The sequence below is a fragment of the Mustela lutreola genome, chromosome 11 (genome assembly GCF_030435805.1).
Source record: "Mustela lutreola isolate mMusLut2 chromosome 11, mMusLut2.pri, whole genome shotgun sequence".
In the NCBI taxonomy this organism is placed as follows: Eukaryota; Metazoa; Chordata; class Mammalia; order Carnivora; family Mustelidae; genus Mustela; species Mustela lutreola.
This window is the reverse complement of record NC_081300.1, coordinates 35,618,241-35,637,595: the sequence shown is the minus strand read 5'-3', so window position 1 is coordinate 35,637,595 and position 19,355 is coordinate 35,618,241. Positions and strand designations below refer to the sequence as shown.

Here is a 19,355-nt window from a genome sequence, read left to right as displayed (position 1 = left end):
TCTTCATGTTTGTTTGTTTTTTAATTTTTTTTTAAAGGTTTTATTTCTTCTAGAAAAAGAGTGAGCGAGCTTGGGGGGGATGGCCAGACTCCCCACTGAGAGGGGAGCCCACAGGGCTCAATCCCAGAACCCTGAGGTTCATGACCTAAGCCTAAGGCAGATGCTCATCTAACTGAGTCACCCAGGCACCCCTCATTTTCTTGTTTAAATCAACCTGTGGTCACCCTGGGGATTTGTAATATGTATTCTTGACTAATCACAGTCTAATATTAATTGATACCTTTAGCTCTATTCTAAACATTTCAAGAACTTTAGAACTCAATAACTTTAACTTCATTTTCCTCTCTTGATTATGTGCCACAGTGTGTCATAATTTGTATATATTTATATGTATGTTTTTATATGTTTAATTTATTTAAATTTTAATTCAGTGTAATATGATCACTTTTTTTGTATTATTTTGAAATAATTTTAGGCTTACAGAAAAGTTGCTGAAATAGTACAGTATTGGAGGAATGAGAAATGGACAGTGACTGCTAGTGAATACAAGGTTTCTTTTGGAAAGGATGAAAGTGTTCTAATTTTAGATTTTAGTGATAGTTGCAGAACTCTGAAAATATATGAAAAGTCATGGAATTGTACACTGTAAGTGAGTTAATCTCGTTATATGATGATTTATATTCAAGAAAGTTCTTTATCAGAACTCATCATAGCTTTTTTTAACTTTCATCCAGCTTGCTATAGTTAACATCTTGAATAATACATTGTAATAGTCAAAAATTAATATTGGTACAATAGTATTAATTAGCTACGGTTTATTTAGATATCCTCAGCTTTCCTACTAATTTTTTTTCTGTTCCAATATCACATTTTATATTCAGTTTTATGTTTACTTAGTCTCCTCCCATTTGTGGCATATGTTAGTTTTTCTTTACTTTCCATGACCTGTCACTTTTGAAGAATACCGGTCAGATATTTTGTAGTATTTCTTTCAGATTTTTTTTTTCATGTTTTCTCATGATTATATTGCATTATGATATTAAATCAGGGAAAGTATAAGGTTGATGTTTTGTTACTGGTGGTTTTAACTATGATAACATAGTTGACGTAGAGTGTACTAGTTTCTCTCCTGAAAAGTTGCATTGTTCTCTATATTTAATAAATTGGTAGAGATCCATGAGGATTATTGAAATCCACTGTTTTATTCTGAAACTTTTACCCACTGTTATAAGCACTTATCAAAGAGACTTCACCATAACTACTATTACTGTGATGTTCTAATAGTTACTTTATGTTTCCCCAATTTGTTTGCATTTATTAATCAGAATTCTTATTTAAGGATGAGCTATCCCTCCTGCTGTATGTATGTATGTATTTATTTATTTCAGTATTCATTTTCTTATTTATTTTTATCAATAATAGTAATAATAATAACAATAATATACTCATGGACATTTATTTTATTCTAGTTCAGGACTCACCAAAACAAAAATAGAATAGGAAGGTGATTCTTTTTTTTTTTTTTTTTTAAAGATTTTATTTATTTGAGAGAGAGAGAGCGTGAGACAGAGCATGAATAAGGGGGAAGAGGCAGAGGGAGAAAGAGAAGCAGACTCCCCACTGAGCAAGGAGCTCGATATGGGTCCCAGGATCCTGTGATCATGACCTAAGCCAAAGGCAGACACTTAACCAACTGAGCCACCCAGGTACCCATGATGATGCTTTTTCTTTTCCTTTTTTTTTTTTTTTTTTTTAAGTTTTATCATTTTAGAGAGTTGAAAGAGAGAGCATGTGTGCATGAGAGCAGGGAGAGAAGAGCAAAGGAGAGGGAGAGAGAGAGAGAAATCCTCAGGCAGTCTCCTCACTGAGCATGATGCCTGACTTGGGCTCGATCCTGGGACTCTAAAATCATGATCTGAGCCAAAATCAAGAGGTGCCTGCTCAACCGACTGAGCCATCCAGATGCCCCAAGGTGATACTTTTTTTTCTGAACCTTTCATTTTGAGGTAATTCTGGATTTACCTAAGAAATAATACAGAGAGAGCTCAAGTCCCCTTTCCCCAGTTTTCACCAATGGTAATATTTTGATTAACTATAATACAATATTTCATCTCGGAAATTGACATTGATAGGACCCATCAACCTTGTATAGATTTTACATGTACTCACGTGTGCGTGTGTGTGTATGTGTGTATAGTTCTATGAAATTTTGTCACATGTAGATTTGTGTACCATCACCAGAGTAAAGATACAAAACGGTTTTGTTAAAAAAATTACTCATGTTGTCTCTTTATAGACATAGCTAACTTTCCTTTCCTAATCCTTATCAACCATTAACCCACCTTCCATCTCTATAATTTTGTCATTTTAAGAATGCTTTGTAAATGGAATCTTACAGAATGCCATCTTTTGAGGTTGGCTTTTTTCCTCACTCAACATAATTACTTTTAGATCCATTCAGATGTTGCATGAATCAAAGTTTGTTCCTTTTATTACTCAGTAATATTCCATGGGTAGATGTATGATAGTTTAACCATTCACCTATTGAAGGATATGTGGCTTCTTTCTGTTATTTATTTTTTAAGATTTTTATTCTTTTAAGTATATCCAATGTGAAGCTTGAATATTAATCCCAAGTTCAGGAGTCTCATGTTCTATCCACAGAGCCAGCCAGGTGCCCCTTCTTTCTAGTTTTTGATTGCTACAAATGAAGTTATGAACATTCATATATAGGCTTTAGTGTGAGCATAACATTTCATTTCTTTGGGGTATTGTGTCATAAATGCATATTTAGTTTTGTAAGAAGCTGCTGAACTGTTTTCAAAATGTTTACCATTTTACATTCCTGCCAGCAATGCAGAAGAGACCTAGATCCCTTGCATTCTTGCCAACATTTGTTATAATTATTTTTTATTTTAGCCATTCTTAGAAGTACTTAGTGTTTTCTCATTTTGGTTTTAATTTGTATTACTCTGATGACCATTTATGACCTGTTGTTTTAGACATAGTTTCATATGCTTATTTGCCATTTATACCTTCTTCAGTGATATGTCTGTTCGTCCTTTTTGTTCATTTTTTGTTGGAATTTTTTTGTTGTTCTTGTTGAGTTTTAACAGCTCTTTATATGTTCTATAGACAAGTCCTTTGTTGCATATGTAATTTGCAGATACTTCCCTGATCTGTAGCTTGCCTTCTCTCAAGGTCTTTCATAGAGCAAAAATTTTTAATTTTAACTAGGTCCAGTGAATCAGTTTTTTCTTTTATGGATGATGCTTTTATTGTCAAGTCTAGGAACTCTAACTTAGGTGATCTCTTATTTTTTTTAAGTTTTTTATTTTTATATACTGTATTAAGCCCATAATGCATTTTGAGTTAATTTGCATAATGTATGAAGTTTGGGTTGAGCTGCTGCTGCTGTTTTTTGTTTTTGTTTTTTGCCTAATCATGTTCAAGTGCTCCAGCACCATTTGTTGAAATTTTTACACCTTTGGGAGAAAATCAGTTGGACATATTTACATGTGTCTCTTTTGGAGTTCTCTTTTCTAATCCATCCATGTGTTTTTTCTTCTGCCAGCTGTCTTGATATATTACAGCTATGTTGTAAGCCTTAATATTGGGTAGAGTGACTTCTCACACATTATTCTTTAGTGTTAAAAATGTTTAAAGTGTTTAAAGAGTTAAAAACACTTTAATTATTTTAACACTTCTAGTCCTGTGCCTTTCCATAATAATTTTAGAATATTGTCAATGTCTATAAAAAAATAAACAAACAAACTACTTGCTGTATTACATTAAAACTGTAGATCAGTTTGGAGAAGAACTGATATTCTTACTTTGTTGTATCTTCCAGTCCATGAATATGGTATGTCTCTTCATCTATTTAGGTCTTTGATTTCTATCATCAGAATTTTGTAATTTTCAGGATACAGATCTTATATGTATTTTCTTGTACTTATACCTAAGTATTTAATTTTCTTTGGAGCAATTGTAAATGGTACTGTGTTTTTAATTTTGCTTTTCACATTTGTTGTTTCACGTTTGTTTGTGGTTGAAATGTGATTGAAGTTTGTGTGTTTGTCTGAATTCCTGTAATCTTGCTGAACTTGCTTATTAGTTCTCAGAGTTTTCCTGTTGATTCCTTGGGACAATTACAGTCATATAATTTGCAAGTAGTTACAGTTTTTTTACTTTTTTTCCAATATGTATGTTTTTTATTTTCTTTTTCTGTGTCATGGTGCTGGCTAGGGCTTGCAGTGCTATGTAAATAAAAGTGGTGAGAGAGGACATCCTTATTGTGTTCCTAATTTTATGTGGAAAGCATTCAGTCTATCATTAAGTATAACATTAGGTATAGAATTTTTGTAGATGCTCTTTATAAAGTTGACGAAGTTCCCCCCTATTCCTCACTTTATAAAAGGGTTTTTGTTATGATTGCATGCTAAATTTTTGTCTAACATTTTTTCTGCTTCAACTGGTATGATCATATGAGTTTTCCTGAAGTTTTAGCTGTTGAGATGGTGGATCTTATTAATTGATATTTAAATATAAACCTGCTTTGCATACTTGTAATAAATCTTACTTATTATGTTTGATTTTCTGTTATTTTGTTTGGAATTTTCATATCAAAGTTCATGAAGGGCATTGGGCTGTAGTTATCTTTCCTTTTTATTTTTAAACTGGCTTAGTCTTGTGCTACTAGCCTTATAAAACGAGTTAAGAGGTATTCTCTCCAGGCGCCTGGATGGCTCAGTTGGTTAGCATCTGCCTTTGGCTCAGGTCGTGATTCCTAGGGTCCTGGGATTGAGTCCTGCCTTGGACTCCCTGCTCAGTGGGGAGTCTGCTTCTCCCTCTGCTTCTCTCTGGTCCCCTCCCTCCCTACTGCTTGTGCTCTATCACGGGCATACACACATGCATGCTTTCTCTCTCAAATAAATAAAATCTTAAAAAAAAGTATTCTCTCTTTTTCTGTTTTCCAGAAAAAAACTATAAAATTGGTGTTAATTCTTCTTTAAACATTCAATAGAATGCTCCACTGAAACCCTCTGGGCCTGGAGGTATAGTTTAAAAGAACTTTTCAGTTCTAGGTTTAATGTCTTCAGTAGTTATAAGATTTTTCAGGTTGTCTGTTTTGTCTTGGTTGAGTTTTAGGAGTTGTGGTTTTGGAGAATTGTTTCATTTCTTCTGAATTGCCAAATTTATGAATATAAAGCTGTTCATAGTGTTCTCTTATTATCCCTTTAATTACTGCAGGATCTGTAGTGCTTTACTTGTGATATTGCTGATTTGTACCTTCTCGTTTAGTCTGTCTTTCCTGGTTTATCAATTTTTTTTATTTTTGTTCAGAAACCAGCTTTTTGTTTCATTGATTTTATCTGTTTTTCCTATTTTCAATTTATTGACTTTTGCTCTTATTTCCTTCCTTCATGTTGCTTTGGGTTTATTTTGTTCTTTTTCTAGTTTCTTAAAATAGGAGGAACTTAAAGACCATTCCTTTTACTGTCAGCATGTAGTGCTATAATCTTCCTTCTCGTTACTGCTTTCAGTGCATTGTATGCATTTTAATTTGTTTTATTTTCATTTGCATTCAATATGTATATATATTTAAAATTTCCTTTAAATTTCCTTTTTGACTCGTGCTTATTTTGAGCTATATTTTATAATTTTTAAGTGTTTGGGGATTTTTCTCTTGTCTTTGTAATATTAATTTCTAGTGTGTTTTATTCTGGCCAGAAAAAATTTAAATTTTTTTTTCAAACTGTTTTATTTTTTTAAGAAATTTTATTTAATTTCTTATTTAATAAAATTTCTTAAATTTTATTTACAAAAAAATTACAAAAAATTAATTTTTTTTGTAATATTGTATTTATCTATTTGACAGAGAGAGAGAGATCACAAATAGGCAGAGACAGAGAGGGAAGCAGGTTCCCTGCCGAGCAGAGAGCCTGATTTGGGGTTCGATCCCAGTACCCACCTCAAATGCTTAGGCTCTTATACCCATGCTAGGCAATTCTTCCACATGAATGCTCATTCATTTCACTGAGGCTGTGACACCCATGCTGGACTACCTGCCACGTGTCGATGTCCTTCTCAACCTCTTAGCCATTGACATCCTACTGGAAGACCTTGTACATTTACCCTCCTGATCTCAGTTTGATTCTAATTCTGCCCCACATTCAAGGTTTTAAGACTTAATTGTTCAGGAAGAAGGAAAGTGGAAAATGAAGAAAAGGAGAAGATGAAAGCTCAACTTTCATATCAGAAGAGAAAAAAGTTTTCTCTTTGAATAAAAGATAGTTAGATATATTTGCTTGTTCATAAGTAAATACACTGTTTTAAATTTATATACTTTGCTTTTCAAATCATGTCTATAAAACAAGAGAGATACTGTTTGCTTTGTGTTCTGCCTACCTTGCCTGGTACATGGCTTTTTTAACTAATAGACTTGAATAAATAGAGAATAAGTTTAAAAGTATAATTTTAAAAGTAGAGAGGAAAAGGTAGTAAGAGGGGATTATTAGGAAGCTATTTTTAGGAAGGATTATTATTAGGAAGTTGTTTTCATTTAAGGCTCTCCAATAAAAATAAGGTATAAAGATTGAAAATTGTTTCAGTTGTGATAAAGGTCAAGTCAAATGCAGAAGGTGTTAGAAGATTTGGAAAACCTTATGCAGTCCTATGACCTATTTAAATATAGTATACTTAAAAAAATTTCAGATATTATGCAGATCTATTAACATTATATTAGGGGAGAAGTCACTGAGAGTGCTTAGCACCTCATACTGATCATTAGCAAGCATATTTCAAAATCATGGTGGTCGCTCAGCAGAATATACAAAATAAATAACGTGTTTTTCAGTTACAAGGTGACAAGCAATATAAAGGTAAAGTGGTAACTAGCTTCTTTTAAATGGTGCCTTTGAGGTGAAAAGCACCTTTAAAAAAGCATAGGCTTTTTTTTTTTTTTTTTTAAATTTTTGGTAAAAGCATGACCTTCACTTTCCAAATGTTAGTGGGAAAATCCTATGTATCTAAATTCCAAGACTGGTGTTTCTGTACCTTGGAGGGGCCCATTAAGAATCTGGTTGTGAGGTCTTTTGTAGTCAATATCTTTTTTGGTGTTATGATGAAAAGATCTATTTATCCAAAAGATGCCTATATGATTTATTGATATTTGTAAATAAGAATAAATGTTAATGAAAGATACAAATAAAATTCAGGGTTGGCATAATAGTTTGGAAAATGGATTCATTCAAACAGGACAAAAGACACTAGTTACAAGTACAGGCTATTATATGCCTGAGGATAAAAATAAATTAGAAATTCATTTCAGAGAAAGACTTACCAGTTAGGCCCAGTTACATAGAGAATGTATGGTTCATAGTTAAATTTAACCTGAACATGCACAAGCAATATTGTGCTATTTGCCAAGAGAACAAATAGAGTTAAACAAAAACAAACCTGGTGTGAGTTTTTAATAAACTTTAGATGCCTCCTTAATAATCTGTATATGCCCAGGAAAACTTTTTCACTTGTGTTATGTACATTGACAATAGAATACAAATACAAATCAAAATTTACAAGCTAATGGAGAATAAATTAGGAGTATTATGAATTATTTAGCCTGTGGAAGAGAATGTAAGACATGACTTGATATATGTGTTATAAGTAAATGAAGGGGTTTCCCTGAGGTGTCCAGCATTGATTTACATTTGCAGAAGGATAAGTGGGATATTGATTGATCTTTCTAGAAGGTCTTAGGATAGAGAGAATTTTTTTGGTTCAAGATTGCTGAATTAAGTGACCTCAAAAAGTCTTTTACAGTAAAATTAATGAATTGTTTGCATAGATGGGAAAAGGAGTGTCATTTATGGGGACTTGAAAAATGAATGGCTTTGCAAAATATTGTAGTTTGTGCTGAAAGATGGTGACAGTTCTTTATATATGGATTTGCATTTTTTTACTGAGACTTTTTAAGATAGGGAGGGGTACCATAAACTAATGTACAAACTGTACTGTAGCTTAGTCTTTAAAGGAAAAAAAAGTTTAAAAATAATCTTGGCCACAGTTGCAGTTTTTGATGTATATGAGCCATGTTCCAAGAAGCCTAAAAAAACCCCACTATTTCATGTCCTATGCCTACAGTGTCAAATAATGCATGGTTCCCCAGTGAATACTTGTGCACTAACTCATTTGAGGACAGGGTTCTTTTTTAGGCTCAGATACTTTGATTTTTCCCAGAGGACAGTTTGCTATTTCTACTTGCCATTTCTTAGAAGAAAAATAGAAAGTGTAACACCATTAGTTTCCCATTGTAAAATGAGTAGATCATTATTATTTTATATTTATTCTGGTCTTTTATTTTTTAAACTAATCATAACTTTTTTGTTATAATTAAATGTGCATTGCAGTACAATAAGGAAGTTAGACTTTAATTTTTCAGTGACTTACTTTTTGCCTTCCTATTTGAAGCCTTAGTGGATTTTTTTTGCATAAATAATATTTATGATGGATTATATAATAAATTTCAAGAAAACATAAGGAATTTTCAACTTGACTTAGGTAGAAAGGCATTCTTTGAACTTTAGTATATCTTGAAACTGTAGAACACTTAGTATGCCAAAATTCATTTTCAGATTGTCTATTCTGAGCTTGTACAATTCAAAGAATATTTTTTAATTGATTAGCATGTACTTGACAGTCTTTTTTTTTTTTTTTTTGGTTCTGGCCAGATACTACTTCCTGTAAGCAGTTAATTTTCCTATAGCGTATTTTTCCTCTTATGGATGGCATAATGTAATATGCCTCAGTTTATCTTTTCACATTAATAAATATTATGGTTCTGTGGATTATAACCTAATACTATTGTCATTTATTTTGTTGTTAAAATTGTTCCAGCTTTGAAAATTGGGAGGGCATATTAGGAAAAGAAGAGTGTTAAAAAATAAACTGAGACATACTACATTTTTAAGACTCATTTTGAGAAAAAAAAAAATCCATTAAAATCAGGCAGCTCAGCACTGGAAGTGTTTAGGAGCCCTCCACCAACAGGAACTAGGGGAGAGACTTTTATGGGAGAAAAGATAGAAGAAAAACAATGAAGGTATTTGCCTGGGCTGTAGCAAAGGCCATTGCCTTATTTGGAAATGGCTAGGTGGCTGTTGATGATGGATTGATTGTTTTGGGTTTTTAATTTCTTAACCTCAAGGCATTATGGGTATAAGATGTGGTTTGCTCCCTTAGGCTGTTAAGGCAGTAAAACCACCTCCATCTAATTGCCTCCTTGTGAAGTTAATTAATTAATTAATTAATTAATTAATATTTTATTTATTTATTTGAGAGAGAGGCTGCGCTCCAGAGGAGGGGCAGAGGCGGAGGGAGAGGGACAGACTCTGGTCTGAGCACAAAGCCTGGTGCTGGCTCTATCCAATGATTGCTCAGACCATGACCCCTGCTGAAATCAAGAGTCAGTCATTTAACTGACTGAGCCACTCAGGCACCCCTGAATTATTTTAATAAGAGCATAAACAACTAAATATGTAAGTATGTTTAAATAATTATAGGTAAGTCTAAGTGACTGCTGAGGATGTTGCTCCCAACCTTATAATTAAAAAGAAAAAAGGGAAAAAAAGAAAGAAGGAAGGAAGGAAGGGAAGGAGGGGAGGAGAGAGGAGGGAAGGGAGGGGGGAGGGCGGGAGGTGAAACAAACTGCAAGCTCAGGACATTTCTTGAAACAATCAGCTCACTTCACAAAGCAACCATAACCTGAAATGTCAGGAGAGACATGTGCCTGCAGGGAAAGATGAAGCGTGAGCACTAGCTTGCTTGGGGTAGACACAACTGGCAGTAGGTAGGGACATTTCAGCTGCAGTAGATGACAAATTGGTGGAGGCCAACTGTGGGCAAGAGAGAATGGGGAACCCTCTGGAGCTTGATCTGTCTTGCTGGGTAGATCTTGAACTGTCTTGCAAGCTTTTTCTCCATAAGCTCCACTTGATGAGAGCCCCGATAAAGCATTTTTTCTTGCTGTAAGCCTGGGGAAGGGAACAATGGTTGCAATGGAAAGGACACAAATATGTCCTGGAGACCTCTTCTGTATCTCTCCTATGTAACAAAAATCATAAGTTCAGGAACGAGGGGCCCTTAAGGCACTGGTGAAAATATTGAAGCTGGGAGGGGAGGGGGCAGAAAATAACCTCACAGGAATGCAGGATTACATCCCAGAAACTGCAGTTCCAGAACTGCAGTAAGAGAGAGAGAGGCACTTTGAAACCCAGGCATGGGGATTCTGATTAGCATAGGTCTACTTAGAATAGTGGCGAACAACACCCTAACCCCGACTCCCCACCACCAAACTAACCAGTGTCTAATAGAATTAACAGCTGAATACTGGTGAGAAACCCACAAGAGACAAACCCTCTAGGTTGGGAGACAGAGACCTGAGGGTACAGCAGGCTTTGAAGAAAGTATATGGTCCCACATGAAGAGAAGTTATGCTTTAGAGGAATTTGAAGCCTTTGGTGCACTAAGGATAACCATAGCAACAGCAAACACCAAACCTGCCTAACTTCTGATTAGATAAATACAATTCCTGCACTAAAAACCTAACCAAAGGAAGGGTCTGCCCATTACCAAGCATAGAAATTATTTGTCTCAGATTCTAATATCTTACTCAGGATATCCTGATATCACTAAAATTATGAGCATTTGAAAAGACGGGAAAATGTGCAAAAGAGACAAAGCAATGGAAGCACATACAGTTGAAATTGTCTGATGAGGAATTTAGAATAATATGTTAAATATGTATTATCTATGGCTATCTAACATCACAGAATTATAGCCATTTAAAATACTAGGGGCGCCTGGGTGGCTCAGTGGGTTAAGCCGCTGCCTTCGGCTCAGGTCATGATCTCAGGGTCCTGGGATCGAGTCCCGCATTGGGCTCTCTGCTCAGCGGGGAGCCTGCTTCCCTCTCTCTCTCTCTCTGCCTGCCTCTCCGACTACTTGTGATTTCTCTCTGTCAAATAAATAAATAAAATCTTTAAAAAAAAAAAAAATACTATGGGGCGCCTGGGTGGCTCAGTGGGTTAAAGCCTCTGCCTTTGGCTCAGGTCATGATCCCAGGGTTCTGGGATCAAGCCCCACATCAGACTCTCTGCTCAGCAGGGAGCCTGCTTCCTCCCCCCTCTCTCTCTGCCTGCCTCTCTGCCTACTTGTGATCTCTCTCTCTCTGTCGAATAAATAAAATAAATAAATAAATAAATAAAATAAAATACTAGAGGCCCCCCCCCTTTTTTTTTAAACCGGAGGCCTTACTGTTTAACTGAGAGGATTGGTGAGGCCCACCATTCAACTCTTCACAGTGCCTTTTGTATGACTATACTGTGGCATCAACTTTGATCTTTCTAAGGTCTTAAGAAGTTAAGTCTTGGCTTTATCTCTAGAGCTTGTTTTTCCTCCTAGTGTCCTGGATTTGAAATTTATTCTGAAGACTTTTCTTACTTTTAGCATGTTTGCTATGTGGAGAGGCTGAGAATCTTTGGAAGTATGAAAGTCTGACTCATTTTGGTTTAATAGTCTTGCCTTGAATTTATCTTTTCTTCCAATTCACAGTAAGCCCCTGGAAGAAACCAGGCAGCACCTTCAACACTTTACTTGAAAATCTCCTTAGATTCATTGGTTATCCACCTCATTAGGCACATTTCTTACTTCCCACATTACTAAAGATGGTATGATATGGGTAAACTTTCTGCTACCACATACAGTGCTTCCGCTTTCTTCAATTTCCAGTGACGACTTTGTAAGACTGTTTTTTTCAGTTCTTTGCTGGCTGTTGGCTGCTTCCCTCCATTCCTTGTTTCAAGTGCCTCCATATGGCAGCTTATAACTTGGCAACTGGCTCCCATCAGAGTGAGCAAGAATAATCCAGACAGAAGTCACTACCATTTGTAACCTAGTCGCTTAGAAGTGACATCCAGTCAATTTTGAGAGTCACTAGGTCCATTCAAGGGGAAGGGATTAAACGAGGACAGGAATATGAGGAGACGGATCACTGGGACCCATTCTATAGAGGCTGGGTACCACAACAACACTGTGATATTCTTAAATTTACCTTATTTAATATATTTTCTGTAGTTTCCTTCTGTTTGCTACATTCACGATCATATCTGCATGTAAAATTCTACTTCTTTCTTTCTAATCTGTATGCATTTTACTTTGATTTCTTAGATTATTGGACTGACTAGGAACTCCAGTCAGTATTGAATGGGAGTAGTAATAGCTGACATTCTTGTTTCATATTTTATTTTATTTTATTTTTTTAAGATTTTATTTATTTATCAGAGAGAGAGAGGGAAGAGAGCGAGCACAGGCAGACAGAACGGCAGGCAGAGGCAGAGGGAGAAGCAGGCTCCCTGCTGAGCAAGGAGCCCGATGTGGGACACGATCCCAGGACGCTGGGATCATGACCTGAGCCGAAGGCAGCTGCTTAACCAACTGAGCCACCCAGGCGTCCCTTGTTTCATATTTTAAATACAAGGTTAAGGAGAAACAGTTTTTTTTCCCATCCTTGTAATAACTCTAGGTTTTTATAGATTAAGTGTTCCTTATTAGTTTGGGGAAGTTCCTTCAGTCCCTAGATTGTAGAGGTTTTATCATGAATCAGTTGAATTTTGACAAATGCCTTTTCTGTATTTATAGATGATCATAGAACATTTCTCCTTTATTCTATTAATATGGTAAATTATATCATGTTTCAACTCTTACATAAGTCTTGCTTTCCTGGGATAAACTCATCTTGGATGTATTATCTTTTCATATCTTTGGATTTGGCTTTGCCTTGGCTATATTGTTTTTGTTTTTTGTTTTCTTTTTGGATTTTTTCAGCTATATTTATTAGATAGATTAGACCATAATTTTTGTTTTCTGTAATGTCCTTATCAGATTTTAGTAGATTATGAAATGAAATGAGGATGTTCTTGAACTAAAAGAAGTAATCAGTAAGTATGAGAAAGCGAGCTTTTTTGGGGTGCGCATTTAACCATGAATGTAATTGATCAAATAACTCACCTCTAAAAGCATTATATGTCATACTATCTCTTATGCTTTGTTCCTTGGAAAATATGTTTTATTCTTAGTTTTAAAAACAATATACACTTTTGTCATTTGATCCATTCATTAGTTGATAGACATTTGCATTGGTTCCAGTTTTTGGCTATTATGAATAATATAGCTGTAAACATTTGTCCACAAGTTTTTCATTTTCATTTATATTTTCATTTCTCTTGGGTGTATTAGGAGCAGAATTGCTGGGTTGTATGTCAACTCTATGTTTAACTTTTTGAAGAACTGCCAGACTGTTTTCCAAAGTAGCTGCACCATTTTGCATTCTTACCTGCAATCTGTGAGGGTTCCCATTGCTCCATACCTTTGCCAATATTTTCTTTTATCTGTCTTTTTTATTATACCTTCCTAGTGGTTTTGAAATGGTATCTAATTGTTTGAATTTGCATTGGCTTAGTGGCTAATGATATTGAACAACTTTTCAAGTGCTTCTTGGTTATTTGTGTATCTTCTTTGAAGAAGTATCTATTTTAATGCTTTAAATTAGGTTGTCTTTTTAGTGTTGAGTTTTTAGAGTTCTTATATATTCCATGCAAGTCCCTTATGAAATATATTATTTGCAAAAATTTTATGCTTTTGCTTTTTTGGTGGGGTCATTTGAAACACAAAAGTTTTGGGGATGCCTAGATGGTTCGGTGGATTAAGTGTCTACCTTTGACTCAGGTCACGATTCCAGGGTCCTGGGATTGAGTCCTGCATCTTGCTCAATGGTGAGCCTATTTCTGCCTCTCCCTGCCACTCTCCCTGCTTGTGTGCCTGCACTCTCTCTCTCTCTCTGACAAATAAATAAATAAAATCTTTAAAATAAACACAAAAGTTTTTCATTTTGATGAAGACTAATTTATCTATTTTTCTTTTATAGATTGTTTTTTCATGTTATACATACCTAAGAAACCATTGCCTAATCCAAGAAAACAAAGATGTATGCTTCTGTTTTCTTCCAGGAGTTTATAGTTTAGCCCTTACATTTTGGTCTTTGATTCAATTAATGTCAATTTTTTTTATGTGGTGTGAGGTAGGGATCCAACTTTAATCTTTTGTATGTGGATAGCAAGTTGTTCCAGCACTATTTGTTGAAAAGACTATTCTTTCTCTTTGATTTTCTTGATACCCTGGTTGAAAAATCAGTGTACCATAAATGTGAATATTTATTTATGTTCCATTGTTTGCTGTGTCTGTCTTCATGCAAGTACAACATTGTCATGATTACTATAGTTTTGTACTAAGTTTTAAAATTGGAAAGTGTGAGTCCTCCATCTTCTTCTCCTTTTTCAAGAATATTTTAGATATTTTGGGTCCCTATCATTTTTGTATTACTTTTAGAGTTGGGTCAGCTTGTCAGTTTCGGCAAATAAACCAGCTGAGATTTTGATAGAGATTGAGTTAAATCTGAAGGTTAGTCCTAACAATGTTAAGTCTTCCAATCATGAACACGGAATGCCTTCCATTTATTTGGGTTGTTAATTTCTCTTGACAGTATTTTTTAAGCTTTCGGTGTACAAGTCTCACTTCTCCTGTTGAATTTACTCCTTTGTAATTTATTTTTCTTGATGCAAATATAAATAGAATTGTTTCCTTGATTTCCTCTTGGGGTTACTTAGTGCTAGCATATAAATACACAATTGACTTTTATACACTGATCTTGTATCCCATAACCCCACTGAACTCCTTCATTAGTTTTCATAGTTTTTAGTGGATTTCTTAGATTTTCTGTATACAAAAGTGTGTCATGTGCAGTAGAGATGGTTTAACTTCTTTTAGAATCCAAGTGTTTTTTATTTCTTTTCTCCTGCTTGATTGTGCTGGTTGTAGTCTCCAGTACAATATGAACTGAAATGGCAAGAGCAGGCATTCTTATCTTATTAGTGATCAAAGGGGAAAACCATTAGATATGCTATATTAGATGTGGGTATTTCCTAAATAGCCTATTTTTAGATTGAGGAAGTTCCCTTGTCTTTCTATGTTTTTGAGGTTTTTTCATTGTTTTAATCATTAATCATTGTTGGATTTTTTCACTTTTCCAAATCTACTTATATGATCATGTGGTTTTGTTCTTTGTTTCTCTGATATGGTGTATTACATTAATTGATTTTTGAATGTTAAACCAACTTTTCATTCCTGGGATAAATCCTAATTGGTCATGATTTAGAATCCTTTTGTTATGTTTCTGGATAACAGAACATGGTTTTTTTGAGGTTTTTTGGATCTATGTTCATTTGATACTACTCTGTAGTTCTTAGAGCCCTTTTGACGTAGATTGCTATGTCTCTGATTTCTTAAAGCACCTGCATTCCTTTAGATGATGTTTTTAAAGTAATAGCCAAATGTTATAATTTGTAAAGAGGGCATTAAGGTGATTGCACCAAAATATTTTTTAATGATAATAGCTTTTATTTTTCACCATTTATTTACTATTGCTTGAAAACAGTATGTTTCTGTCTTTTTGCCAAACTCCTATGAAATGTTTCCTTCTCTAAATCTTACTTACTACTAAATTGATGTTCAGAATTTATAAAATAGAACCAGCATATCCAGATTCCAAACACAAGACATTAAATAGGGCAAGAACTTTGTCTGGTTGACCATAGAGTGAGGTGCAGTTCTCTTTAGAATAGAGGCTTGCTGCCTTGACCTTGTCTTTCACATTACTGTAAAAGTACCCATTCCTGGAGTATCTGGAAGAACATCAGGGTTATGCAAAGCCATAAAATAAATCTTTTTCTAGAATGCTAGTTTTACTAGAAAATTAAGAGTAGGTGAGTGTGGGAAAATGTTTTATATTAAAACAGGAAAGATTGTTTTATGTAGAAAAATGCAAAATGTGCAGAGATGTTTAAGCAAAAAAATAAGACTTCAAAGAAATTCAGTACTTTTGGCACAATATTCAGCCTGACCATCCAACTCTAAGGATATAAATTCTCTCTTGATAGATAATGGAGTACATTTTGTAGAAATTTTTGAAGGAAACTGTTTTAACAGTCCAGATTTTTTTTTTAAGATTTTATTCATTTATTTGACAGAGAGATCACAAGTAACCAGGCAGAGAGAAAAGGGGAAGCAGGCTCCCTGCTGAGCAGGGAGTCTGATGTGGGGCTCAATCCCAGGACCCTGAGATTGTGACCTGAGCCAAAGGCAGAGGCTTAACCCACTGAACCATCCAGGTGCTCCAACAGACCAGTTTTAAGTAGTTGCATTTTTTTCAAGCTTTTATTTAGATTCTAGTTAGTTAACATGTAGTGTAATATTGGTTTTAGGAGTAGAATTCAGTGATTCATCACTTACATATAACACCCAGTGCTCCTCACAAGTGCCCTTCTTAATACCTATTGCCCATTTAGCCCATCTCCCACCCATTTCCCCTCCATCAACCATCAGTTTGTTCTCTAGTTGAGTATCTTATGGTTTGCTTCCCTCTCTCCTTTATTCCCCCTCCCATATGTTCATCTGTTTTGTTTCTTAAATTCCACATATGAGTGAAATCATATGGTATTGTTTTTCTCCGACTGACTTATTTTGCTTAGCATAATACACTCTAACAAATGGCAAGATTTAACTCCTTTTGATGGCTGGGTAATATTCCATTGTATATATACACCACATCTTTTTTTTTTTTTTAAGATTTTATTTAATTATTTGAGAGAGAGAGAATGAGAGAAAGAGAGATCATAGGGAGAAGCAGACTCTCTGCCAAGCAGGGAGCCCAATGCAGGACTCAATCCTGGGACTCCAGGATCACGACCTGAGTCTAAGTCAGTTGGTTAGCCAACTGAGCTACTCAGGAGCCCCATACCACATCTTCTTTATCCATTCATCAGTCTGTGAACATTTTGGGCTCTTTCCATAGTTTGGCTATTGTTGATAATGCTGTTATAAACATCGGGATGCATGTGCCCCTTTAAATCAGTATTTTTGTATCCTTTGGGTAAATACCTAGTAGTACAATTGCTGGGTTGTAGTTGTAGTTCTATTTTTCACTTTCTGAGGAACCTCCATACTATTTTCCAGAATCACCACACCAGTTTGCATTCTGACCAATAGTGTAAGAGGGTTACCCATTCTCTGCATCCTCGCCAACATCTTTGTTAATTTTAGCCATTCTAACAGGTACAAGGTGGTATCTTGTCGTGGTGTTGACTTATTTACCTGATGATGAGTGATTTTGAGCATCTTTTTATGTGTCTGTTGGCCATCTGGATGTCTTCTTTGGAAAAATGTCTATTCATGTCTTTTGCCCATTTGTTAACCAGATTATTTGTTTTGGGGTGTTGAATTTGGTAAGTTCTTTATAGATTTTGAATACTAACCCTTTATCAGATATGTCATTTGCAAATATCTTCTCCTATTCCATGGACTGCCTTTTAAGTTTTTTTTAATTTTTTCCTTTGCTGTGGAAAAACCTTTTGTCTTGATGAAGTCCCAGTAGTTCATTTCTGCTTTTGTTTCCTTTGCCTCTGGGGATGCGTCTAGTAAGAACCTGGTGTGGCCAAGATCAAAGAGGTTGCTGCCTGTATACTCCTCTAGGATTTTGTTGGTTTCCTATCTTACATTTAGGTCTTTTAACCTTTTTTTTTTTTTTTTTTTTTTTTTAGATTTCATTTATTTATTTGTCAGAGAGAGAGCGAGCGAGAGAGAGCAAGCACAGGCAGACAGAGTGGCAGGCAGAGGCAGAGGGAGAAGCAGGCTCCCTGCCGAGCAAGGAGCCTGATATGGGACTCCATCCCAGGACCCTGGGATCATGACCTGAGCCGAAGGCAGCTGCTTAACCAACTGAGCCACCCAGGTGTCCCTCTTTCAACCATTTTAATTTATTTTTGTGTATGGTGTTAGAAAGTGGTCCAGTTTCATTCTGTCCAGTTTTTCCAACACCATTTGTTGAAGAGACCGTCTTTTTTCCATTAGATATTCTTTCCTGCTTTGTTGAAGATTAGTTAACCATATAATTGTGGGTCCATTTCTGGGTTCTATTCTGTTCCATTGATCTATTTGTCTGTTTTTGTGCCAGTACCATACTGTCTTGATGACTATAGCTTCAGCAATCAGACAACAAAAAGAAATGAAAGGCATCCAAATTGGCAAGAAAGAAAAAAGTAAAATTGTCACTATTTGCAGATGACATGATACTCTATGTAGAAAACCCAAAAGACTCCACCAAAAATTTGCTAGAACTGATACACAAATTCAGCGAAGTTGCAGGATACCAAATCAATGTACAGAAATTGGTTGCATTTCTGTACACTAAAAATGAAGAAGCAGAAAGAAAAACCAAGGAATCAGTATCATTTACAATTGCACCAAAAACCAAAGATACCTAGGAATAAACCTAACCAAAGAGGTAAAAGATCTACAATCTGAAAACCATAGAACACTAGGAAGGAAATTGAGGATGACACAAAGAAATGGAAAAATGTTCCATACTCATAGACTAGAAGAGCAAATATTGTTAAAATGTCTATACTACCCAAAGCAATCTACATTTAATTCAATACCTATCAAAATACCACCAGCATTTTTCACAGAGCTAGAACAAACAATCCTAAAATTTGTATGGAACCACAAAAGACCTTGAATAGCCAAAGCACTCTTGAAAAACAAAGTGGGAGCATCACAATTCTGAACTTCAAGTTATATTACAAAGTGTGTCCTTTTTAACTTTTTTTTAAATCCTATTGGTCAAATATTTCCCTTCCCTGTATTTAGATTCTCATTTTCTTTTTCTTTTTCTTTTTTTTTTTTTTTTAAGATTTTATTTATTTATTTGAGAGAGATCACAAGCAGACAGAGAGGCAGGCAGAGAGAGAGGAGGAAGCAGGCTCCCTGCCAAGCAGAGAGCCGGATATGGGGCTCGATCCCAGGACTCCGAGTTCATGACCTGAGCTGAAGGCAGCGGCTTAACCCCCTGAGCCACCCAGGCGCCCCTAGATTCTCATTTTCTTAATTAACTAATTTCTGTTCTCCACATGAGATAGAAGATTAAGTCTTCTTATATTACTTTGTGGTCTGAGAATGCTTTGATGAAAAATGTAGATCATGATACCAGATATTTTCTTGTACATATACCTCCAGGGAAATATTATTGAACATAAATTTTAAAAGACAGATTTCAGAGTAGATATCAAATCTGGAGGCTATTTTATTGGCAAGTCCTCTGCGTTTAAAGGTTGTATTAATATATGTGCTTGTATTAAGTAGGCTAATAGGCCACAAAGAAGCCGTATATATCTTTAGATAGGCCTGCA

The 19,355-nt window shown here is 35.2% G+C and overlaps 1 protein-coding gene across 6 annotated transcripts in view; it reads left to right on the top strand.

Moving 5' to 3' along the window:
• KIAA1328 (KIAA1328 ortholog) overlaps nucleotides 1–19,355 on the top strand; it is a 323,127-nt gene that overhangs the window by 22,639 nt on the left and 281,133 nt on the right. The gene's annotated exons all lie outside the window — the stretch shown is intronic.